Source organism: Camelus ferus, chromosome 2, assembly GCF_009834535.1.
Source record: "Camelus ferus isolate YT-003-E chromosome 2, BCGSAC_Cfer_1.0, whole genome shotgun sequence".
Classification (NCBI taxonomy): domain Eukaryota; kingdom Metazoa; phylum Chordata; class Mammalia; order Artiodactyla; family Camelidae; genus Camelus; species Camelus ferus.
The window spans coordinates 29,270,441-29,296,775 of record NC_045697.1 but is presented as its reverse complement, the minus strand read 5'-3'; the positions used below and the strand labels follow the sequence as shown (position 1 = coordinate 29,296,775).

Here is a 26,335-nt window from a genome sequence, read left to right as displayed (position 1 = left end):
CCAAAATACAACCAAGCATATTTATTTCTTAATATGGATCCAGCCATTCCCTATAAAACATCTCATTGGGAGCCATCTTGGTTGGTACTCAGCATGATCAAAGGACTTTCCAGTGGGCATGTCCTTGGGTGTGTCCTAGGAGAACAGTTGCTCTTTGAGGATTGAGCTTGTGTATCCTCTTTCAAGTGGCTGAATTGTCTTTTGGGTCCCCTCCTCATCTTCCTTCCCAAAAAAGGAATCATCAATAAATGGTTGCAGACCAATGTGCTCTACTCAGTGCTGTGACCTTGAGCAAGTCACTTAAACCCTTTGATCTTCAATCCCCTGATCTATAAAATGAAAAAAGGAATTCCACCTCACAAGGCTGTTATGAAAGGTGAAAAATGTATTAAATGAGAAACTTCCTTCTCAACTTTAAAGTAAATGTTAGATATAATTATAATTTTACCTGTAACACTGTAGGCCATGACACATTAGAATTAAATATACAATGACAAAGCGAACTGAATCTCTGGGAAGGTTCCTGATGCTTCTACAACTCTCTGGTATTTGATAAACTAACAAATACATTAATATATTATAAAAGCAGATTATTAAAGCTATCAGTATCTATATAAAGTTATATGTTGCTACCTAACAAACTGCCTTAAACTTACTGACTTAAATTCAAAGAGAAAGAAAGTAGAACAGTGGTTATCAGGGGCTGGGAAGAAGGAGGAATGGAGAGTTAGTGTTTAATGTGGACAGAGTCTCAGTTTGAGATTATGAAAAGTTCTGGAGATGGATGGTGGTGATGGTTGCACAACAGTGTTAATGTACTTAATGCCACAGAACTCTGTACTCTTAAAAATGGTTAAAATGGTAAATTTTCTGTTATGCATATTTCACAATAGTAAAGAAACACTTAGTGACGTAAAACCACAACCCTTTTAAAGTCAGGATTTGGGGCAATGCTCAGCAGGTTTGGCTCGTCTTTGCCCTCTGTGGTGTCTCCTGGGACAGTTCAATGGCTTCACTGACCACTTTGATGCTGGCTCTTAGCTGAGGTGCCTCTGTTCTCCACATGGCTCTCAACCTCCAAGCCTTCTCTCTACATGTGGCCTCTCTCTACAGCTGGACAGCCAGGACTTCTTTACAAGGCAGTTGGGCTCTGAGACAGAAAGCAGAAGCTCCAGATCTCTTAAGGGCTTGAAGTCCCAGAAAGTTGCTTCCCCTGTACGCAAGCCATTATGCAGGCACAGATTCAATGTGGAAGGGGCCTGCCTGTGGGCGTGAATTCAGGGAGGCACGGTTTGTGGAGGGGCATTTTGCAACCCCACAGAAGCTGGCATCTCGTAATCCATGCCACTTTGGTAACATCTCTCCATGCTCTGCTTCTTGAATTCTGTTCCAGTGCAGTATCTACAAATTAGCAGTGCAAAGTGTGGTTAGGAGGATCAACTTTTGCAGGAGCCTTCAAATGTTGGCTCTATTGTTTGTTGGTTGTGTGACCTTTGGCAAGTTATTCACCATCTCTGTGTCTCAGTTTTCTTATCTATAAAATGGGGATGGCAGTAGTATTTATCTCATTGTGTTGTTAGTCCTGAATGAGTGAATCTGAGTAGAAAACCTAACACTGCCTGGCAGAAAGTAAGAACTATATAAGCATTTGCTATTATTGTTATTGTTGTTTTTGTCTTGTTTATTATAAAACAAATAAGGGTGATATGGTGGGAAAGGGGATATTTAGGGCTAACTAAAGGAGAAAGCCTGGAAACTTGCTTAAGTCCATGGGACCTCCCTGCCTCACAGAGTTCTCACTTGCATCTACATCCCTCACTGATATTTAAACCTCTTTTCTTTTGTTCTGCCCACAGGAGACATGGCAAACAGCTGATCAACATCTCCTCATAATAATCCCCTGAACACCTGAAGACAGCTGTGAGAGCTTAAAGATTTGCTGAGGCTAATCTGAACACAGGTAATTGAGTTGATGATATGTTCAAATGCACATAAACCTACACCTGGACACAGTTGCTGGGTTACTAATGGGCACCCCACAATTCTCTACACCCCCTTGGGAGCCGGAGTGGTAGGTCTGGTCTTCCCTGAATGCAGTCAGGGAGTAAGCCTCCTCTTTCTGAGTAGACCTGAACAGTGCAGGCAGAGGCTGAGAGGTGCCATGGGTTTGGAACTCTGCTGTTCAAAAGAAGAGCTAAACCCAGGAACAGATAATGTTGAGCAGTTAATTAGCACCTACTGTTTATATCAGTGAGTTCTTGCTGAGCTCACCAATGCCTAATCCAATAGGCACTTTTCAGTCCTCAGCTTCCTGGACAGCCCTCTCACAGTTCTCATCCTCTCTCATTTTGGAGTGAGGCAGGACATTGTGGCTTTTTTCAAGTATTGCAACCAGAATGCCTGGATTCTAGTCCAGGCTCTCCCACTTACCAGCTGCATGACCTTGTGCAAGTTACTTGGCTGGTCAGTTTCAACTTTGTCCTGATCTTCATCTATAAATGGGATTCATAGTAGTTCTATATTATTGGGTTGCTGGAAATATTTTTTAAAAAAATTTTCTTAGCACAGTGGGGAGACATAGTAAGAATTCAAAATATTAAAAAAAAAAAACTTCTCCATTGACTTTTGGGACAGTGGCTCTTTTTCTGCCTGTTAGCCCACTTCTTCTTAGTCCTCGTTTGCCAACCTTCTTCTTTTACTCATCCATGAAAAATCAGCAGTTCCCCCAAGGTTCTCTCTTTGATCCTCTACTCTTCTCATTTTGAATAACCTCCGTATGACTCATGCCCTTGGTCTCAATTACTATCTATACACTGATGCCTTACAAACCTTTATCTCTAGGCTACCTTTTCATTGAAGAGTATCTCCATCTGGATAGTCCAAGGCTCCTTAAATTAAAAATGTCTAAAACCAGGACATCCACCCCTGGCTATGATGGAATAGAAACTGATACCAGACTAGCCAACCTACCATTTTTTAAAAATCACTAAACAAAGCAAAATATTTGAGTCAACTATTTCAGGCAGCACAAGTCTGTGATCCCTAAGAGAAGAGAAATTCAAGAGGTGAGGTCCACAATAATCACTCTGGCTCATTATCTGGGGGCTATGTCCAACCAAGAAGGAGTGAGCTAGGAAACCAATTGAGCTGAGCAGGCAGAGATTGGAGTTTATGGCAGCTGAGCAGCTATAATGTACAAGTTAGGACACTGAGAGGAGGGAGTTTGCAGAGGGAGGGCTCCAAAAATCTTGTGTGGATCCCCTGTGGGTGCTTGGCTAAAAGCTGGTTTGCACATGTGTAAGGTAAGACTATCCAAGGATTACCAGATACCAGCTCCTGTGGGGTTGAAAGCTGAGCAGGGATATTAGAGTTCAAGCTATGATGGGGGTCATTGGAGTTTTGGCTCAGCCTGAGTGAAAAGCCACATTAACACTTTGTTAATAACACCTCAGGCATCCAGCTGGGACACCAGAAAGAACACATCTTAAAAGTAAGGACCATGTTCTAAAGCAGATAGTTCTCAGATAGTTGTCCCCAGGCCAGTAGCATTAGCATCACCTGGAAACTGGTTAGATGTACAATTGGAAATGCAAATTCTAAAGTCCCATTTGAGTCTCAATCAGGGACTTGAAGGATGGAGCTCAGAAATTTGTGCTTTTAACAAATTCTTCGGATGATTCTGATGCATGCTGACCTTCGAGAACCACTGCCCTAGAGGAAGACCTGCACTAGAACTGCCCTAACAATACCTTATGCAAACCTTGACAAGAGCACAGGGGAAACAGTGTGAAGGCTGAGCATGTTGAGGCAGAGGGCTTGGGAAGATAGCTTGGATTATGCCACAGTTACAAACATCCTTCAAATCTCAGTGACCTACAACTGCAACTCACACTGCAGGCCCGCTGGAATTCAATGGGGGCTCTGCTGTCTGTTCTTGCTCCTTAACCCAGGCTAAAGGAGCAGCCACTGCGTGGAATATTGCCAGATGCCATGACAGAGGGAAATAAAGAGCCTGATAAATTTTGTTCTAGTTTTTAGTTTCTAGTTCTAGTTCTCAAAGCTTCCTCCATCTCTTTGGCTGAATTAGGTCACACAGCCCCATCCAACTTCAGAAGCAGGTCAGAAATGTGCAGTTTTACTTTATGTTCAGAACAGGATGTGGTAGTAATTAGTGCTGGTGTCTAAGTATTTCTGGTTCCCCTTTTGGGTTCATGGTAGGATTGCACTGCTCTGCCCCCCTGGAGTTGGCTGGGGCCATGTGACTCTTGGGCAGCAACTTTGAGAGCATATACACAGTGAACCACACTCCCTTCCTGTTGCTGGAAAGACAATCCCCTCACTGCTGTGAGGTATGTATTGAGATGAAGTCTCCATTATTCTGGATTCCTATGTGACTATGAGGAGCATTGCTCCCCGGCCAACCTGCATGGGACATGTGGTAATAGCAAAGAATAATTTTGGTGGTTTTAAGTCACTGAGATTTTGTAACTGTTTCTTGTCACAGCATAACCTAACCTGTCCTGACTAATATACTCCCTTATAGAGTCATCGTGAGGATTAAACAAGATAATTTATGTCAAGGGCTTAGTACATGGTTAGCACTCAATATATGTTAGTAATGCTCATTCTTGCTGGAACCCTTGTACTAACCTTCTAACCACTGGTGTCTGACCCTGCCCCATTTACTCCATCCACTCCACTGCCACTAGAGTGATCTTCCTAAAATGCTAATCTGATTATCCCCCTTACTTGAAATCCTTCGGTCTCTCCTGACTTTGATAAAGCTTCTAAATTCTCCAGCAGGGGTCCAGACCTTCCATGGCCTGGACCCTGCCTGCCACTCCAGCCTCATTCCCCACTAATCTCCCAAAGGTCCCTAGGATCTGGCCACATCAGGCAACCCATTCTTTTCTTGCTCTTCTTACATTTATACCATTGCAAATGCTGTTCCTTCTGCCCAGAGAACCCTTCCTTCTCTTGCCCACCAAGCAAACTGCTTATCATCCTTAAAGACAGCTCAAATATCACCTCCTCTATGAATCTACTCTGATGCACTCAGTAAGAGTTATTCAGTAATACGGTTGTCACATTAAGTGGTAGGGTAACAGAATAAGTAGAGGTGATAGCTATTTTTGACATTTGAACTATGTGAGATACTTTATAAAGACAATATTTTTGATAAAATGAACCATGAATAGATAAAATGCCTCAGGAATATATGTCTAATTAGTATTCTATGGATGCACTTTCTTTTACAAATTGTGGTATTAATAGCCTTGAACATCTGCAGTCACTTTTCTGGAAGGATTGCTGTCCTTTCTATGGCAGATATTTTCTATTCCTTTAATCTGCAGCTTCCCTGTAAGTTCTTTATTGTCCCTCTTGCTAAGAATAGTAGCCTTTTTCTGCTGTGTTTTCAGAACCTTTAACCTCCACTTCCACCATAAAATTCATAACCATTACCCAAACAGTACTGCCTGAGACTTTTCCAACAAAACTTTCTCTTGGTGAGTCTGTGACTTGATTTCTGTGAATTGTAATAAATTCCAGAATTCTTATATTGCCTATTATTATCAAACTAGCACAGTTTTACAAGATTAAGTTAGTCCAATGGCAAATTTTCTAAATAAGAGAACTCTAAAAACCTAAGAAATATATTCTCAAAGATTTGTAAAGAGAAGCTAGAGCAGAGGTTGAGGTGAGGAGGGCATACAATAATTAGTAAGAAAAGGAATCTTGAAACGTGGGTGTAAATCAACCTGCATACAGCCTTGTGGTAGAGTACGGGGATCCAGAATGACTTGGAGCAGGTATTCACGTAGGAACCTGTCTCTGCAGGTTAGGTCTTCAGAAAAAAGGAAATACGGCTAGTGAAGATATAAGTGTGGCTCCCAGTTATTAATGAAAGGGTGACTCAGAACTTTAACAGCTCTGAGAAAAAATTGGGGCACCACCCACCTGGGCTAGTCTTTAGACCTGGGAGTTGGGGTAACTGCACTTAGCAGAGGGGAGGAAATAGAAGAGCAGAAACTCAGGTTTGGGAAGGGAAAAGGACACTCCAGAAATACTTACCTCTTCTCCTACACCAAGGACAGAGGTGTTTTGACCCCCAAAGACAAAAAATAGCATCAGCCATGGTGGGTGATTTCAAAAAAGAAATGTAAATTCCCCAAAAGAAAGAGTTGGAGCAATAGCTCAACCACGTCAGCATTGATGGGGAAACATGTCAAGTGATGTTTGCGCTGATGTTTTCGGTTTAAATAATCTGTGGAATTATCGAAGGGCCCATCCAGTGTTTAGTGTATTGTGTCTCTGAGAAAACATACTCTCAGTTGAAAATGAGGCTGGAGTACAGGCTATTTTTCATTTGTGGCAGCTTGTATCCAGGTAGCCACCTCTTTCAAATGCATAATACCTTTAGCAGAATCTGACTAGTCACACAGTGCAGAGGGACTGGCAAATTAAACATTTAATAGTCATGAACAGAAATGTCCATTTTTATTTTTATAAAGATACTAACTGCATAGTTACAAGGAATAACAAAAGGAATGTAGTTACTGAAGTCAGTTCTTTCCTGGATTGGGTCTGAAACATTCTGAACATATGGATTGTTTGCTGTTGGTAATGAAATGTGCTATAGAGGCAGGCCACATCAGGTCATGTAACAAAATTAAATCTGATGAGCAAGGAGTTGCCAACATTGGTCAATCCAGATTGATAATGTAGTTGTTGGTCTTTCATTTCCTAAACTTATTTCAGGTGATAGAGCAGGGGACCTGATCACTCTTTGTTATTTCAGATGAAAATGAATGAACAAAAAAAGAAGTGATGGGCTCTGTGGAATTATTTGCTGGGATTAAGTTAGATGGGTTTCAGAGATGGAGACATCTCTGCTTCCTGTGGTAGCTTGAAAAGCATTCCAAATATTACCCTGGTCAAGACATACATTTCCCTTAGTGTCTTTGCATTTTCAAGTTAAAATCTAACTTTTTTCCAATTTTAGAAAAAGATGAAAGGCCATCTTCATTTTGAGTGATATTACCTGAAAACAGCAATTTTTCCTAAATGGCAAAGAATCCCCCAATTATTTCAAAGAATGTCTGAAACACCAAAAGCTGGAACCACTGGATTAGCTCGGAATTCAGGAGTCCTCTGTGACAGAGAACTAGATCAAGTTTTTTGTTTTTTTTTTTTTTCAAGACCAGAGATTAAGGAAGTCCATCTTCAAAATATACTTGAAAAGCCTTCAGAGCATGCCAGTGTAGGAAGCCAGCAAACTGGTGCGACTGAGGATTAACATCTATACAGGATGGTTGGTTAATAATGCTCCTGAAGTCAGAGAGTATTTGTTCCTCTGACTCATGTGGGTCAACCAGAGGGCAGGATATGGGTAGGGTGGGGGAGGGGTGGTAGCCTGTAGCCGTTAATACTGTATTCTAAAATTATTATTGATTTTATATACTTTTAATGATAATGTAGAATTTATCTTAAAATTTCAAATAATCTTAAAGCAAGAGGGGAGATTTTTATATTGATTAAATAGATGCATTGATTAAAGTGTACCACATGTTGCATAAGGACCACTGAGGTCCCTCATTTAGACTCCTTTTTGCAAAGAGTTCAAGGCAGGCCTTTCAAATAGATTCATCATGATTCACAATACTTACAGTCATTTAAACTACAATCTCAAGAGAAATGGTAAAATCAAAATCTTCCTATCTAACCACTAGTGACTCTCAACTTTTACTCTATGAGAATGTCTGCCCTTTCTTCAAAGTATCTACCTTTGTTAATAGTAAAAGAGACGTAGCTAACATCCCAGTGGTCCTTTTCCACAAGAAGGGGAAGTCTGCTTTCAAAGTACCAACAACTTCTACCACCACACACTGTCACTGTGTTCAAAAGGAAGAGTATAGTCAGAGCAAGCTTCCAGAATATGTAGTTCCTCATAGAGCATGTTCAACTGGACCACTGTGGACCACAGACCCTTTCAAGTACATTTCATAGCCCCACAATGACTTATCTGAAGCCTCCACTCAAAGCTTACTCTGGATGGAAGGGTCTGATTGAGACAGTAAAATTGTACAAGTGTGCCTCCAAGCATCTCCACTCAAAGCTTCCACTGAGCCATGTAGTTGGTCTGGTTAGATCACCAGGCTTTGGACAGGTATCATGACTTCCTGCTTTAAATGCATGCCCATCAAGCTTTTAGGTATCATTGCCATTACATCACAAAGAAGCCTTTACACTGTCAGAAAGTTCTAGATAAATGGTTCCCAACCTTCTTCTTTATTAGAATCTTCTTACTAACAACAACACATTGTTACTTTATTTGGAGTTTTAGTATTTATTGAGTGAGAAAACTACATAACTGCAAAAAAAAATTGCTATCAACCTAAAATTGAGAATTAACTTGTTAATCAACATTATCTATAGGTATTTTTTAAAAAATAATAGCTATACCTGAAACATAGTCAATCTTCAGGCAAGATTTGAACACTTGTTTTACCTAAGGCTCTTACAGTTGCAAATAACAGAAAAAAACTCTCCCCAAAATAGATTAAAAGGCTCCAAGGAAGAGATGAACACCAAGCCTTGGGAAGGGTCATAGTCAAGAGCAGTTCATGGCTTCATTCTGTCTGCCTAGTGGACAAGAGTGAACTCATCCCAGAGAATTACATCCTCCCACGAGGAAAGATATTAAGAAATACACTCAAATCCTATAATTTTTTCCTGAAGATCACACAGTATTAGTTGGCTAGGGCTGCCATAACAAAATTCCATAGTTTGAGTCGCTTAAACAACAGAATTTTTTTTCCTCACAGTTCTGGAAGGTGGAAGTTCAAGATCTAGGTGCTGGCAGGCTTCTCCTAAGGCCTCTCACCATGGCTTGCAGATTTCCACCTTCTCACTGTGTGCTTACGTGGTATTTTCTCCATGTGCACATCTCTAGTGTCTCTTCCCCTTCTTGTAAGAACATTAGTCATATTGGATTAGGGTCACCCTTATAATCTCATTTAACCTTAATTGCTTCTTTAAAGGTCCTATCTCCAAATACAGTCACATTGGAAGGGTAGGGCTTCAACATACGAATTTTGAAGGAACACAATTTAGTCTATAATAGACACCATATCTATCTGGTTTTTTCTCTGTAGGACATATAAATTGCCATTGGCCAAAAGCACAAGAATTCTTCCCAGGCTAGTTACCTTATAAAGTAGGTAGGATTATACAGTTTTGATAACTCAGAGTTGAACACCAAAGAAGCACTGACTCAGGAATGTCACACTTCACAGGAACACCTCCTGGCAGATTTAAGTACTGCTACTTCTCTAGCTGCTCATTTTGCGGTTCCAATCAGCAAGGAGTCCCATGATTAGCATATCAAGGCTGCTGTATAGAATTTTTTAAATATCTGTGGAATTATAGAATATATCCAAGACCAAATGGAGGGAATCCATTCACCTCTTTTTTGACATCCAAATTAGGGAAAAGCAAGGAAACACTATACACACGGCTCATTTCAACCAAATTATTTCTTTAAATGAAATAATACCAGTCCTCATAGGTTTGAATGCCATTGTCATGGGAAAAAATGAGAAAAGTAGGGAAGAGTTATGTGTTATTTAGTGAAAACTGGAATTTGAACAAAATCTTATTTGAAACATAAGGAAAGAAAAAACATTGAGACTTAAGACTTTTCTCAAACTTCCAACCAACTTGGACTGAGTCAAAACAAATACAGTTGACCTGTGAATAACTCAGGGACTGGGGCGCCAAACTTCCACACAGGTGAAAATCTGTGTGTAATTTATAGTTGGCCCTCTGGATTCTGGCTCCTGGTTCCTCCCTATGCAGTGTTCTTCCATATCTGTGGTCCAGCATCCATGGGATTCAATCAACCTCAGATAGTATAAGTACTATACTATTTACTTTTGAAAAAAATCTTCTACAAGTTGGCTGCACATTTCACACCTGTGTTTGTTGTTCAAGGGTCAATTGTATATGAACTCTCAGATCAAAGACAAAAAACTGAAAGGCCTTTACCAAACAAGGCTAAGCCACAAAAAGATCTAAACTACAGCTATATATAATTCCAATATGAAAGAACTATAATTCAAACCTTATTATTTTTAAAAAATGTGAATTTTCATTTGGGCTTATCATTTCTGTCCCCTCTAATTATGTGCCAAAATAAACAGAATTGTCCATATTCTGGTACATAAAATCACTTTTATGATGTTGCCTTACCTGCTGTTAATTATCACATGAATAATATCATAAAGTATAACATTAATAGAAATTAGTAGTTTTAAGTCTTAGTCCAAGGAAGAAAACCTCTTTCACTAGTTAAATGCACCTGCAAGCACCGGCCCCTCCTCGGCACAAGCACTGCTGGTTCTCAGCAAGGAACAGTCAGTCCCAGAGGTGCCTGGGTATTATTGAACGCAGATAGGTAATTACCGACTCTCGCATTTTCCTGGTTGACTCTGCACATTGTTGATTGGTGTGCTCAGGCAATTTGATGTTTTCTCTGCACTGGTTTCTGAACACAAAGAGCTCTGTTGTGCCTGTTGAGAGCCATCTTAGAAATAAAAGAACCCAAAGTCCATGTTCCAAATTAGCAAGTTCTGTGCCACATGAACCTTAGGGGATCTACATTAAGCAGGCAAGGCAAAAGGTATCTTGTTTGCAATTGTAAGATCTTTTTTATCGTAGCTGAATCTCTGTCCTCATCAAGTCTTTGCAGTCTTGCATTGACAGCTAATGGGACAGAAGCCAGGTTTAGTTAGCCTTTGCCTTAAAGGATCCTGATTTCTAGGTCCATTTGTCTGTGCAATCATGACTAATGAAAAAAAACCCACCTCTATTTATTTCTGCTGCTATACTTGCTAGTAAATATGGATGACCATATTGACACCAGAGGGTCAAAGGCAGGCTGAAAGTCTCTGGCAAAGGTAAGAAGTTTAGAATGAGAAACAATTTTGGTGTAAGAGTGGGAAAACAGGCACTTATATGTGGTAGAGGAAGTGCACTATGTGATGACGTGAGTGTGAACTATAGCCTTGATCATCTGTAACATAGTCAACCCAAATAACCGTATCTTGAAATTAATTCATACCCCCATCCCACTCCCCTTTTATTTTTCCTGAGTCTTAAAATGTGCAGAAGCCATTTCTTCCCCATTTTAAGGTGGCAGGACTTGAGTCAATCCCCAGAGTTCAGTTGGAATCTGTACTATAAAAGCCTGAGCTCAAAGTCCTGTGTCGATGAACTCCACCAAATTACATGGGAAGGAAGAGGAAGAGAAATCTTTGCCAGAATTATTTGATAAGAGAGAGTTAAGTCATATGCTCAGAAGGAAAAGGGGGAACTCAATCTTTTCCTTATTAAATTAGGTCAAATAGAACTTCCAAATCAAATCATCCAATCAATGCTCCAATTAAAATAGAGATCACTTATGTGTGAATTACTGTTTTAACACCCATGAATATGAAAAAGATAGTAAGTATTTACCATAGACAATTTACCATAGAGTTGTCTTATACTTGACTCAATGAGTAGCTCATATACTTATCTGCTCCCTGCACCACAGGGTCCTTATCCGTAAAAGTGGCTAAATGATTGTCTACAATTTTATGCATATAAATTACTTCTAGTTTTCAAGGAAGAAGATTTCAAGTCTGGTGATTATTTTATGTCATATGACATAGATGACCTTAAGAAAGGAAGATTGTCTGGGTAGGTCTGGTCTAAATACTTGAGCCCTGAGAAACAGCCCTTAAATGGCTGAGAGCAGAAGTCAGATATACTCCATGTGGGACTTGGTTTGAAGGATGGAGAGGCCACTGGAGAAAGAATGCAGGCAGCCTTAAAGAGCTGAGAGGCCCTCAGCTGACAGCCAGCAAGGAAACAGGGACCTCAAACCTACCACTGCCAGGAACTGAACTCTGCCAAGAACACGAATGCCCTTGGAAGAGGACCCTGAGCTCTAGGTGAGAACGCAGCTGATTGATACACTAACTTCAGCCTTCTGAGACAGAGCAGAGAACCCAGTTATACCACCTTGAGCTTCTGACCTACAGAATTGTGAAATAGGACATGGGCGTTGTTCCAGTCCTCTAGACATGTGCGAATTTGTTATGCAGCAGGAAAAAACTGATACAGCATTAGTATCTCCCTTTTTCATGGAAGAGGAAACTGCAACTCAAAAAAGTTAAGTAAATTGGTTAAAACTGTCTCGTGATTGTGGTGAGGGCAGGATCTGATTGAGGCCTGACTTCCCAGCCAGTTCACCTTTCTCAGTCGCTGCTACACCACCTACCGTGGGGGTGCAGGCGGACCTTCCACCCTCTGCTAGGTAATGTGTTCACCAGCCAGGAGCCATGGAGGCAAAAGGAATAAGGCTCTCCAACTGAGGAAAGGGTGACTCAGATTCTTATTTTTAGAAACCAACGTGAAACTACTAGCTGAACAATAGCTTGGATTTTTACAGTGATCTGGACCCATGGGAGTGGCCCTCACTGTCTGCTCTGTTAAGATGTATTAGTTGGTGTCTTTCTTAGGCTACAAGCACTAGTGGTTGATTTCCAAATAAGTGGAGCTGAATGAATTTAGACAGATTAACATTCTAACAGCAAGAAATGGGAAGAAAAGCGAATCCTGTGGTGCTTGTTAACGTATTGAAACACACTCAATAAAACCCCTCTCCCCAAGGCCTAGCTTTATAAATATTCACCTTATAAAGAAAGGTCAGTTTAAAAAGGGGGAGTTTTAAAGAGCAATTACCACCAGGATCTGACCCCATCTTTAAAAGTCTTTAAAGATGACTCCTGGGCTTCTGATTATAATAACTAGGTAGTTAATTTTGCCAACTGAGACTACCTCTGTGACCTTTCTTCCTCCTTCCTGTTTGCTCCTCTCCAGCCACAGGGCCCTGGGGCATTCCTTAGAATGTGCCAAGCCCTGTGCTGCCTTGGGACCTTTGCTCTGCTGTTCCGCATGGCCTGGAACATTCTTCCTCTAGTTCCTGCCCTTAATTCACTCAGATCACCATTCCACTGGCATCATACTCAAGTGTCTTTCCCTGATCATCTTGCTTAAGGCAGTCGCACTCCCTGCCTGTCACTCTCTCCTTGCTCTGCTTTATTTTTCTTCATAGCACTTTGGCCACCTGATACTTCTCACACATAAAAATATATCTGTTATCACCTGTCTCCCACACTAGAATGTAAGCTCCAGAAAGGTGGAGAGGATTTCTTTGTTTTATTCGTTGCTGTATCCCAGTGTCCAAAATGGTTCATGGCATATAGCAGAGACTCAAATCTTAATCGAATGAATTAATGAACCAGGAACAAAAGCATTACATGTGTTTAAATAATTTTTGTTGCTTTTGTTTGTTTGTTTAAATAATTTGTCACTCTTGAGGAATCTCTGCAACTGCTTTGTTTTCTCTCTCTCTTTTTTTTTTAAAGCATTTGCTAACCTGTTCAATATGGAAACGATACTTGATTGCATGGTTGTACAAAGTCCAGAACAAAAAAACAAGATTAAGAACTAGAGACAAAAAAAAAAAAAAGAACTAGAGACAGACTAAGGATGAAATTCTTCCTTGCCTTTCAATAGTCATATGACCTTAGAAAAGTCATTTGTTTCTCTTGGCTTCAGACATCTTATCTTTTAAATGGAGACAGTGATAGAGTCCCTTTTTTTTTCATTTTTTTAATTGAAGTATAAGTGAGGTACAATATTGTATAAGTTACAGATGTACAACATAGTGATTCACAATTTTTAAAGGTTGTATTTCACATATAGTTACTACAAAATACTGAACATATTCCCCGTGTTATAACATGCAAATGATAGAGTCTTATTTGAAGGGCCAAAGCAAATGGGATATGGAGGTTGCTTCCTACACTAAGAGCCTTTGAAATTAGAATTCAGTTGGTAGGGAATCAGGGAGTATCAGTCTTAGCCTTCCCAATGTTAAACGTAAACTGAGTATGTAACTCTGGGCAAGTCCTTTAACCTTTAGGCCTTCAAAGAAACCAACATTTTTTGAGGTCCCCTTGAAATGAGGTCCAGTCACTAGCAGGGGTGGGAGTGGGGGAGGGGCAGGGTCAACCAGATGTTGTGGTGTTTGCAAGACCTTGATCTCTGTCCCTACAGGGCATTGGTCTACCTGTTGTTTGGTGGGGGTGAGCTCAAGACTAAAACGTTGGTTCAGTAAATATTTTCTGAGCACTTGCCATGTGCTGTGTGCTAGAGGATATCACAGTGAACATTGCAGATAAGGTTCCTGCCCTCTTACATTCTAATTGTAGGAAACAGATGATAAATGGGTAAATTATAAATGAATCAAGACAAATAATAAGTTCTAGGAAGGAAGCAGAAGAATGATATAATAGAGAATGGCACATAGGAACTATTGGGCTAATTTGGATCAGGGAAGCATTTAAACTGAGCTTTAAAGGATGAGAAAAATATAGCCACAGGAAGAACATTTCAGGCAAGGGGAAGGCAGGCATACCATCATGGTCTTGAGAATGGAAAGAGATGTTCTAGGACCTGACAAAGGCCAGTGTGCAAAGGGTGTAGTGACTGAGGGGGCAGTGGCATGAGATGAGGCCATGAGGCAGGCAGGAGCCACTTTATGTGAGTGAGGCCTCACGGCCATGACTTAAGGTGACCAGTCACCCCTATTTGCCCAGAACTGAAGAGCTTCCTGGGAAGCAGGACTTTTAGTGCTTAAATCAGGAAAGTCCTGGGCAAGATGGGATGAGTTGGTCACCCTCACCATGGTAGAGGGTCGTACTTTACCTTGTCTGCAATAGGAAGTCACTGAAGAGTTTTAAGTAGGGAAATGTGTCCTGATTTCTCTTTTCAGAGGTCACTCTTGGCTTCTGTGTGGCAAATACATCAGAAAGGAGTGAAAGATGGAAAAGGAGGAGGCCAATTAGCCAATTCTTACAATCCTTTGTGCAAGAGAGGGTGGTGGGTTGAAATAGACTGGTGGCATTGAAGATGGAGAGATGTGGATGGATACAAGGTACATTTTGGAGGTAGAATGAACAGGACTTGGGAATGTATGTTTGTGAAGGAAAAGTCTTTAAAGATGACTCCTGGGCTTCTGATTGTAATAACTAGATAATTAATTTTGCCAACAGAGGGAAATCTGAGAAGGACCAGATGTGGAAGTTGGGGGATGGTGGGGACGGAGGTATATAGAGTTCCACTGGGAAGAAAATGTGATACTTGGAGTGAAGGCACTCTTATTGTTAATGTTCAAAGTATTTTGTAAGCAGTAGCTAATTAGTTCTCATAACAGTTTTTCTGAGTTGTTAATTACCTGAGCCCCATTTTACAGGCTCTGGAGAAGAGCAAGTGTCTGTAATTTGCCTAAGGCTAGAGTAAATTATAGAACTTAACAGCAGCACCAATTAATTCCTGGTAGTCCTATGCTCTGCCAGTCTTTCTTAAAAGAGTAGCTCTTTTGGTTAGGATGAGTAAATCAAATGCTATTTTGAAAGAGTAAGTCATGGATTTTGAGGTTAATAGACCCAGAGTCAAGTTTGACTTTGCCCCTTATTACTGATGTGATATGGACACATATATAATAACAATACCTTCGAGCCTTCAGTTTCCAATAAAATAATACTTATAGAATCAAATACTGAACATGTTCTCATTTCTACTGTATCCTCTGCCTAGAAACATTTTTTCCCCCAGAAAACCAACTGTCATCATATTGGAGAGAACGTCTCTGATCATCCTGCAATAAATTAGCAGCACCCCCACCCTTTAGCCTCATTTGATTTCTCTTTATAGCACTTTTTACCACCTGACCTATTATATATCCATTTCCATAAGATCAGGGATTTTGTCTACTTTGTTTCCTGTTGTGTCTAGAATGCTGCCTGGCACAAAACTGCTCAGTATTTGTTGAATGAATGAATAAGTTAAATGAAAATTTGTATATACTAAAACCCTCTGCATGATGTCTGCCATGATAGGAACTCAATAATAGTTATCCAAATACAAATTGAGAAACATACTCAATTTTATATATTCCTTGTCTAAGAAACTATTTTAATGGTATTTCTTTGTATATTATATTAAGGATAAGTCTTTAGCTATTTCTTGAAAAGTTATTTACCAATTTCGTGCTTCATTTGATCCACATAAGGAAAGACAGTCTTTGCTGTTCCATGGTAACTTGAATCGTCATTTTGTGGATTACAGTTATGTGGTTATGAGAACAAATCAGTTAATGCAGTGACTCACAAACAGTATGTGCATGAACAAACAAAACTGACCAAAGGTTCGAAAGTATGCTACCACCACTTAGACAGGGATGAAAATTTTATTTTTAAACAATTGAGATGAAAATCGAGTTATAGATGCTTTGTCATCTCCCAGACCGCCCAGGGAGGAAAGCTACAAATAATTTTTCCTCTGTAAAAGTACTCAGCTTCTCAGTAGTAATTTTATTATAAAACATTCTTTTTTGATGTTATTCCCAAATAAAATTTGTATCTTTATTTTTTTTTTAGATTCCACATATAAGTGACATCATATGATATTTGTCTTTCTCTGTGTGACTTACTTCACTTAATATGATAATCTCTAGGTCCATACGTGTTGCTCCAAATGGCATTATTTCATTTTTTATGGCTACGTAGTACTCCATTATATGTATATATACCACTACTTTCTCCAGTCATCTGTCAATAGACATTTACGTTGTTTCCATGTCTTGGCTATTGTAAATAGTGCTGCTGTGAACACTGGGATGCATGTGTCTTTTCAAATTAGAGTTCCCTCCAGATATATACCCAGGAGTGGGATTGCTGGATCACATGGTAAGTCTATTTTTAGTTTTTTAAGGAACCAAAACATTCATTCTTAATTTCTCTATTTTAGTAGTATGGGCCTTACCATTCTTACTACTTTCTTTCTTTTAACCTCATCTTTAAATAGTTGCTCAAATGCCACCATAGAGGTGAGGCCTGTTCTGACCACTCCCCCTCCTGCCCCCAGTACTTCTGGTCTCCCTTATGCTGCTCTAGTTTTTCAAACCACAGCACTTGCCACCTTAAAGCCATTATATAGTTTACCTACTTACTATGTTTATTGTCTGTATGTTCCGAATTAAAATGTAAACTTCATGAAGGCAGGAATTTTTATCTATTTTGTTCACTTACATCTGCCCAAGGCCCAGAACATACTCTGTCACATCATAGATGAATGATAAAACCAAGCAAAATTATAAGGTTGTTGAAGGTTAGGGAGCCGAGATGGAAACTGCAGTACCTGGTCTCAAGTCACACCAGACAGTTGTAGTAGCATAATCCCAGCATGATGCCAGTGTGACTTCCAACCATGACATCAGCCAAGGATGTCACTGTCTCTTCTGCTTCTCCCCTAAACCCCCCAAGCATTCGTATCTACCTGGTCACCAGCCCCTGGTTCAGTTATTTTCCTGGCCACTTCTATTTTATTAACTGTCTCTTCCCCATCTTCCTGATTTTCTATCTTCCCTCCTTCATTAAGAATAAAGAAATGAATGAAACATCAATTGATGAATCACTCAACAGATGTTTGCTATTTACAACTAACGTTTACTGAGTATCTGCTATTTATTTAGCACCAGCAGGCATACAGTATATCCTAGTGGTTGAACCAGCAACTTTGGGGTTGGACAGTCTTCGGTTAAATCCTGGCTTTGCCTATTACTAGCTTGCTGACTAGGGACGGTCGCTTAACTCCAGTTTCCCCATGTGTGAAATGGAGGTAATAATGACATGTGCCTCAGAGGCTGTTCTGAAGAATCAGTGAGAGTGTGAGTATGAAATACTGAGAAGATTGCCAGACACAAATTAGGTGATCCATAAACATTAGCCCTTAAGATTAGTTCTTACCTAGTGCTCTGTGGGGAATAGGCTATATATCCAAGACTTGATCCTTGTCTCCATAGACCATCCCAACGCATAAGTAAATTAGAAGACAATCTAGGGCTGGATATATGACCTGGTACTCATTTTTGTGGCTTAGAGTGTAAATAGGTATAGCAGTGTTATAGAGAGTGAAAAGGGAAAAAGAGAAAATGCCAGAAATACGGATTTGTAGCATATTTAAGAGGCAGAAAATATATATTATTAGATTTGTGGTATATTAAAAAATTATATAAATAGTATATTTTAAAAATATATATTAAATTCATAGTATTAGAGGAAGAAAATTGTATGACTCGCAAGTGTTCTTAGCCATTTGAGGTGCAATGCACTGCAGTGGCCAAGAACTTCGGTAGCCTAGAACCACACTGTAGGTTCAAATCCCAGCTCTGCACTTAATTAGCTGTGTGATGTTGGTCAAGACATTTAGTCTCTCTGTCTATCTTTCCTCATCTGTAAAAGGGAGGCGATAATAATAGTGAATATATTGCAGGATTGTTATGAGAATTAAATTAGCATATGCAAAGTACTGAGAGAAGTGCCTAGCATATGGCAAGTACCCAAGTGTTAGCTACTATAACCCCACATTTACTTTTTCTTTATCTCAAGCCTTCACTAGAGAATAGTTTAAAATGCCATAATTAGACTCTTCCATTACTTCTAATATGTAATACGTGTATACTTAACTTGAGTTACCTATAATATGTTGGTTGCAAACATAGCAAAACAAAAGAAAAAGCACAATCCTCCTTAAGAGTAGTCTTAATGCAATGATGTTAGGTTAGCATCCTGCCGACTCCTGGGAGGACCAGTTCTTGAATTCTGAAAATGAACTATACTGTGTGTGAAGATGAAATGGGCTTGATTGTGTGTTAAAGGGGAGACCTATTTGATTGCTTCATATGCCCAAAGTATCAAGCTCTGATATTTTGCATTTACAGCACTACTCTTCCTCCATATGGATTTCTAGGCTCTTTCATTGGCTTAATATTTTTCCATGCAGGAATTACTCTTTAATGACTGTACATGGCACATATCTACAACATAGGCCTCGTTATTTTTTTCTTGTCTCACACGTTCATTACAGTGTAAATTTTCCTTTATACATGTCATTTTAAGTTTACAGTATTGTTCCATTTGTCTATTACTCCATGATAAAGCCTACTCAAATGAGCACTGCATAGAAGTAACCGAAGCAATTTTTCATTTGAGCTGCTGCTCAAATTGTATTTTAAAGTAGTTCTGTCTCTTTTACTTCAAATAATATAGTACATCAAGATGTTGGGTAACATGAGATGTTGGGTAATAAAATCTTTCATAGAACAGGATACAAAATAAAGCACTGTTACAGAGGCTCTGGCATGCCAAAAAAAAAAAATCTTCCTTTATTCTGAGGTTAATAACAATGTTTTATATCCTGGGAAATAGGTGTGTATCATTGCAGTGGAGAAACCTTAACCAAGTAATCAAGGTTAATGTCACTACTAATCAAAGCTATCGACATCCTGTTCCGGGGGAGGGTGTGGCTCAGCAGTAGAGAGCATGCCTAGCATGCAAGAGGTCCTGGGTTCAATTCCCAGTACCTCCATTAAAATAAATAAGTAAACCTAATTACTACCCGCCCCCCTCCCTGCGCCTGGAAAAATAAATAAATAAATAGAAACAAACAAATAAACCCCTCCTGTTCCCCCTGAAATGATGCACCAAGGACACATCACTTCTATGGTACTCCTGCCAAAAAGGCAATCTTCAATTTAATCACAAATAAATGTCAGAAGAACCTAAACTGCGAGACATGAGCTGATGCTCATCAATAATGTCAAGGTCAGGAAAGAAAAACAAAGACTGAGCAACTGCTGCAGACTGGAGGCTACTATGAAGACACAACAGCTAAATGCACTGTAGGAGCTTGTGTTGGATCCTGGGCTTTAGTGGAAAACTGGTGAAATTCAAGTAAGGTTTACAGATTAGTTCACAGACTAGTTTCTGTGTTAACCTTCTGGCTTTAATAATTGTACTAGTGAAAGATGAACGATGTAGCTGGTGTTAGCTGGGTAAAGGGGTCATCATGAACTCTCTACTATTTTTGTAAGTTTTCTGTTTAAATGTACAATTATTTAAAAATAAAAAGTTAAACAAACAAACAAACAAGAACTCTCTGTGTCTGACTTTAAAGTCCTGACTCTTAACCACTAGAATGCACTTTGAATTCTAGGTCCAAGCTACAGAAGGACTGTTTGATGATTGGCATCTGAATTTGCATTGCAAGACACCTGCCTGGTGTCTCAGAGCTAGGTCATGTGTCTAAGGTACCTGGAAATAAGTAAATAAGATTAAGTAACAGTTCGCCTTCAATTAACTTTCAATCCAAAAATAATTACAAAGCATGTCAGGGTTCAAATAATACCTGGCATTTATATGACACTTACTATGAACCAGGTACTTCTCTAAGCGTGTTACAAATTTTAACATATTTAATTCTCACATCAACCCTGTAAGGGTAGGGAGCATTATTTGTCCCTTTTCTACAGATGATGAAACAGACACAGATCTTACTTGCCCAAAGTCACAAAAGTGATAAATGGGAAAGGCAAGATTCAGATCCAAGCAGTCTGGCTCTAGTGATGGATATGTGCTTATCCAAGACTCTACACTGCCCTCCACATAACCTCCAGGTTTTGTGTTATTGGAAATTTTATTTTGAATTACCTATGGCTTGGGGAGCACCAGGGTTGGTCAACGTTTAGGGTCTTGAGGCCTGGACGTCTGTGTCCAGTCATGACCTGGTACACAGCTCAAAACCATCCTGCAGTGTCCTGGATCTACAGAAAAGGCAATGAAACCTCGGCCAGATTGGCTCACTTGTCTAGCTTTGCCCCGGAAACCTGGAGAGAAAACATTCCCTTCCCAAACCGAGGGCTCAGTTCTCTATCTTGGTGGTGGGTTTTATTTTCTCTACACAAACACAGAATCAAATTTCTGCTACGTAATCAATGAGTTTGCAAAGCAAGGATTCCATCACCCTTTGATAGTATCATAACTGAACACGTGAACCAACAGACTCCTAAAACTACTGGTGAATCAATTCAACTAGAAAAACTGGAAGTATGCTAACTGGCATAGCTGGGCCAGAGTGGGTGGAGGAAGGCTAAATTTCTATTCATGAAGTCTGATTCATTTAGAAAAAGAAAAAGTCACATGCCATCAGATTGGGATTTGTGTTCACTGCACTGAGGAGAAGTGCAGAGCCTTCACACTCTCAGGGGTGACTAAGCCATTATTTCACTGGGAACACAAAGAACTATTGCTTTGCATACCCCTCACTGTAATTAGCTCTTGCAGGCAGGGGATGAAGAATCAAACATGAGAGTTCCTTGGCTGTGGGCCAAATATACAGAATTATTTATTTTATTTTGGTTAAGGAAACAGGATAAGAGGGTCATGTCTCATAGCCTGTTACTTCATGGCCCCTGATCTACATGCAATGGGATGATAATTATGCACTCTTCTGTCTGAGAGTAATAGGACAGTCCTTCCAAGAGACCCATATTGTACATGCTGGTTTGAGCCAGTCATGCACTGGTAAATGTTTAACAACCAGCTTTGGGAGAGGTTGAAGGCTGATTTGTTTTGTTTGCTGATTTCTACGGTGTAAATAATCCTACCCTGGCTGATTTCGGACTGCTAATCTGGTATCACTGAACGAGGAGTTGGGAAGAAATGGATGCCCAGTAGCCATCGTTACTTACTCCTTCCATCATTCAAATGCAGTTGATGTAAATCACCTTAAGAAGAGAGATAATACAAAATACAATGAAATAATGTTTTAAGTTTTTCCTATGTTGCTTTAAATGGAATTTATTTAACTGTAAGTTTGCAATTTAATTTTAATAATGGCTATGTTTAACGACTGGCTCACCAGCTGTGAGAGCCAGAACAAGGCAGCTCCAGCACTGCTGGTTTGAGACCCGTGGCGGGGGCCGCTGTGTGGCATGGGCACAGAAGAACTCAAATAGACTGGTCACTTCAAAATTTGATCCTGCCCCTTGTCATCCAGACTTCTATTTTCTCATTCTGTGAGACAAGTCATTCTAGCATGTCTTGCCTCACGTTGCTCACCAATAGAACAGAGAGTAGACCATTCCTATTCCTGGTGATAGATTCTGTAGGTTATCTAAGCCAAGCCTCTGATTTTACAAAAGAGGGAAGGAAGTCTAAGAAGAGTCAAATAATGGTAATAATAATAGCTGACATTGATTAAACTCCTACTGTATGCCAGCGGCTGTACTTGGTACATCATGGGTCACCAAAAAGCAGCTCCTCCTCTTGACTTCGTGTTATCATCACCCAAGCTGCCTCCCATTTATTCTTTGAGAGTAAGGACTAGATTTATCATTTTTGTATGCTCTGCCGTAAGTTGCACAGAACCTTAAATCTAACAGGTGCACAATAAATGTTGACTGAATTATACCGAGATATTTAGGCTCCAGATCCAAATATGCTGCTTGAAGTCTTGGAAAACACTACCCCAGTATTCCCTGTCATTGCCAAAAAGGCTTTTAGAACTTTTTGGGGGGAGTAATAAAATATACATATTATAAAATGTACCACTTTAGCCATTTTTAAATGTATGATTCAGTGGCATCAGTTATGTTCACAGTATTGTGCAACCATTACCACCATCCATTTTAGAACTATTTTTAAAAGACATGCACAATAGTCACTACTTTTTTGTTTGTTGTTTATTGAATAAGTAACATATGTATATGACAAAAATATATACAGTCTGTTAGGATTTATAGGAAAAAGAAAGTCTTCTCATTCCAGACGCTGTAACCACCCATTTCTTCTCTCCAAGGCAACCAGTAATCATTTCTACACATCTTTGTATTTGATGAGGACATGAATACTAGAGCTAGCTGGCCTGGGTTTAAATGCTGGCTCAACCCCTGACCAGCTGTGTGACCTTGAGCAAATTACTTAACCTCTCTGTGTCTCTGTAAGATAGGGATAATAATAGGTACCTATCTCCTAGGGTTGTTGTAAAGATTCATGAGTTTATTTGTATAAAGTGCTTAGAATTGTGCACATAGGAAATACTATCTACTTCCTGTGAAGAATTCTCTGGGATTACTGTCTTCCCAAAGATCTTAGCGCCTATGTGAGTGATATGCAACTATACACGTGTCACAAGCAGTGTGGGAGCACTGAAGGGCAAGGGATGGGATGAGGCAGCATCACATGCTGGACGAACACCGTATGGAAAATAGGAGATAGGTGACCTTCCTGTGCTGCTGACAAGTTTGGGGGCCATCAGACTTCACCTCTCTGGGCCTTTGTTTTCTCATCTGTGAAATGAAAACATTTGACTGGATAAATTCTAAGGTCCTTTTCCCATTTAACATTCTGTATCTGTCTCTAACAGTTTTGAGAGGAGCCAGGACTTTTTAAAGGAACTGAAGAAACTGAATTAGTAGATAGGGAGGAGGGCTCCTCAGACAGGCATTGATACTTCAGTGGGATCAAGACTCCCAGGTCACACGTGCCACCTGCTTGAGTCATCTGGTTTCCCACATCCTCTTTTTTAAAGGAGCTACGCGCTGCTCCTCTGTGCTAAGATTCAATTTCAAGTTAATGTGGTCCAGCTCTAAAAGGCCAGAGGGAGTCTTTGTTAGCCTTGATGACTCATAGGGACAGTGTGCCCCTTATTTTACTGACTACAATCCAGGTTTACTATGCTAATAGGTTATTGGGCCTTTCGCTTGATTTTTTTTAAAAGGTAAAATTTACCAGCTGGTAATCTCTGGTTATTTTCTGATCGGCTTGGCCAGATGGTACTTTCGGTGATAAAACTGTAGAGCACAAAGAGGTTTCGCTATGTTCTATATCTTCTCTGCACTGTTTCTCACATATCAACATATCTGATCCTGCAGACTTTTTCCCTGAACCCAGAAGTGTAGACGTTCAATGATGAAAACTGATGAGGGAAGCTCCCAGAGTCGAGTTAGCCTGGAGTCATCCTCTAGTCACTGTCTGATTAGACATTCAAATAAAACTATACATGCATCTGTTTGGATACTCACTTTGAGTATGAACATTTAAAACTTCACCGTTACTGTTGCTGTTACCGCTGTGTTATCATTACTGTTGTAGTGACAATGAATATTGTATAGAATACTTCTATATTGCCATTCACACTGTATCTTTTCAAATATCAACTTGTTTGATCTATGTTATTATCCTTTGGGGAACTGTAGGAGGGTAGATGAGAGAATAAGCTTCAGAGTCCTACCAAACTGGGTTTGAATCCCAGCTCTGCTCTTAGATTTCGTTAGTCTCAATGTCTTTATCTGTAAGATCAGGGTAATAACAGCTAATTCCTATAGTTGCGGGGGAGGTGGGGCGGAGGTGGGGGTGGATTTGGAGACCTAATACAAAGAGCCTATCTCAGCGCTTGGCTCATAAAGCACCCAATAAATGGTAGCTATTACTACTATTGTTAGAATTATTCTTCTTTTTGACATGCGGAAGTTGAGGCTCAAAGAAATGAAGAGGTTTACTCCGGTGTTGTTTATAACATAGGTGTTAAAGCTGTGTGATTCAAATGTAGGACTTTGGGATTCAGAACTTGTCTATGTTCTTTCCACAGTGTGACTGTTGCCACCCAAAAGAACTGTTTTAGTACACTAGAAGTGCCTAGCTTTGTTATTCAAGTAGTTAAAAAGATATTTGTTGTTTTTTAAAGTTTTATTTGCTGTTTGGCTTTTTTCTTTTTACCTCTTACATAGTTTCTCTCTCTCTCTCTCTCATTTAATAGCACCCAAATTAGGAAGTTTGAAATGAAGAGCAATAAAAATACACCGTGAATTGATTTCTGACTCATCTTATAGCCAGCCAGCTCCAAATTACATTCAAGTGCTTAACTCTTTGGAAGTCTCCAAACATTCCCTTAGATCTTTGGAGCTGGAAGTCCTCTTCCGTGTCGTTGACACAGACCCTTCACGAAAGCAGAGGAAAGGACAGAGGCAAAGTTAGCACAGGAAGTTCAGCTACTGAAGGAGCCAGCGCTGGAACCCGCACGTCCAGGGTTCCAGTCCAGGTTTCTTTCTTCTTCTCTTTGATCTTCAAAGAGAGTTCTCCCTCCTCCCTTTTACTAAAACTAATGTATATTAGCTTCATAATTGTATGTGATGGATTCCATGATCAGTTTAAATATCAGCTGGTTACACAGTTGTGATATTAGAGACATTTCAGTCATAAGACTAGTACGGCTTCTTTGGAAATCATGCTGTCAAGATGGGAGCCTCCTCCCAATGTTTTTGTTCTGGTCTTAAGGCGGTAACAAGAGGCTTTCTCGTGACATACCTAAGCCTTCCTGCTTTGGGCAGAATCGAAAGTAGGGCAGTACTCGCCAATCCCGTGGTATTTCAGTGTCTCCCTATGGTCACAGCCAATATTAGGAGGTATGAAAATTTAAATCCTATGCTTGCAGCCTCCCTCCCTTCCTTCCTTCCTTCCTTCCTTCCTTCCTTCCTTCCTTCCTAAGCCAAGTACACTGCTAAACACAAATTTGGAGATTTTCCAAAATTTAGGCCTCTTTTTTTCTTTTTTTAAAAAGTTAGGCCTTTTTAAATTTGATCTTCTAGAAGATCCTTTCCCCCTTCTTTCTCCCACAGTCACAGTGCCTACCTCACAATACCCCCAAAGGCAGTGAATTTACAAATGCACAGAGGAGAAAAATCATATGTGCACAAGTTTTGAGTTATGATCCCTGACTATGTTGAGCACGTGACCTAAATCAAACAATGATGGTCATCTTGTGTTTTGAACTGGGTATGAATTATTTTCAAACTCTTCTTGTCACTTAAACCTAAATTTCATTCCTAGCTGGGACACCTTGGACAAATCATTTGACCTCTCTGGGCTTCTATTTTTTCCTTGTCAATGTCTATGATAATAGCTCAAAGGGCTGATAGAAGAAATAATTAAGTGCTATCTGCCCAGCACATGGCAGCCCTTAAAAAATGCTAGTATTCCTTCTTTCCTTGCCACCTTAGTGCCTTGACTGTCCCTCTTCAAATCCTCCTTGGTTCTTTCCTGATTTCCACTAATAACACGGTGGAGCTCAGGGCCATTTTCCTGTGCCAATTCCCATTTCTGACACTGCAGCCTGTTTAGTTCATTTCCATTTCTGCTCAGCAGGGAGGACCATGGCTCTGGAATTTGTGTTTCTATTTGTTTGTCTGAGGTCTAACATTGTGGGGCATCAGCCTGTACCTTCAGTCGGATCCCTGCTGGTCCTGATTCTTCACAGGAGGACAGGTCTTCCTTGGCAGTGAGATTTTTAAAATAACACCGCAAGCAAAGCACAGAAATTCAGC

General features: G+C 40.0%; 1 protein-coding gene across 2 annotated transcripts in view; it reads left to right on the top strand.

Annotated features, from left to right (window-relative positions):
* RBM47 (RNA binding motif protein 47) overlaps positions 1-26,335 on the top strand; it is a 214,140-nt gene that overhangs the window by 27,048 nt on the left and 160,757 nt on the right. For both annotated transcript variants that reach the window (XM_032496501.1, XM_032496527.1), the window contains exon 2: positions 1,857-1,960. The gene's annotated coding sequence lies outside the window, so the exon portion shown is untranslated. The remainder of the gene's footprint in view (positions 1-1,856; positions 1,961-26,335) is intronic.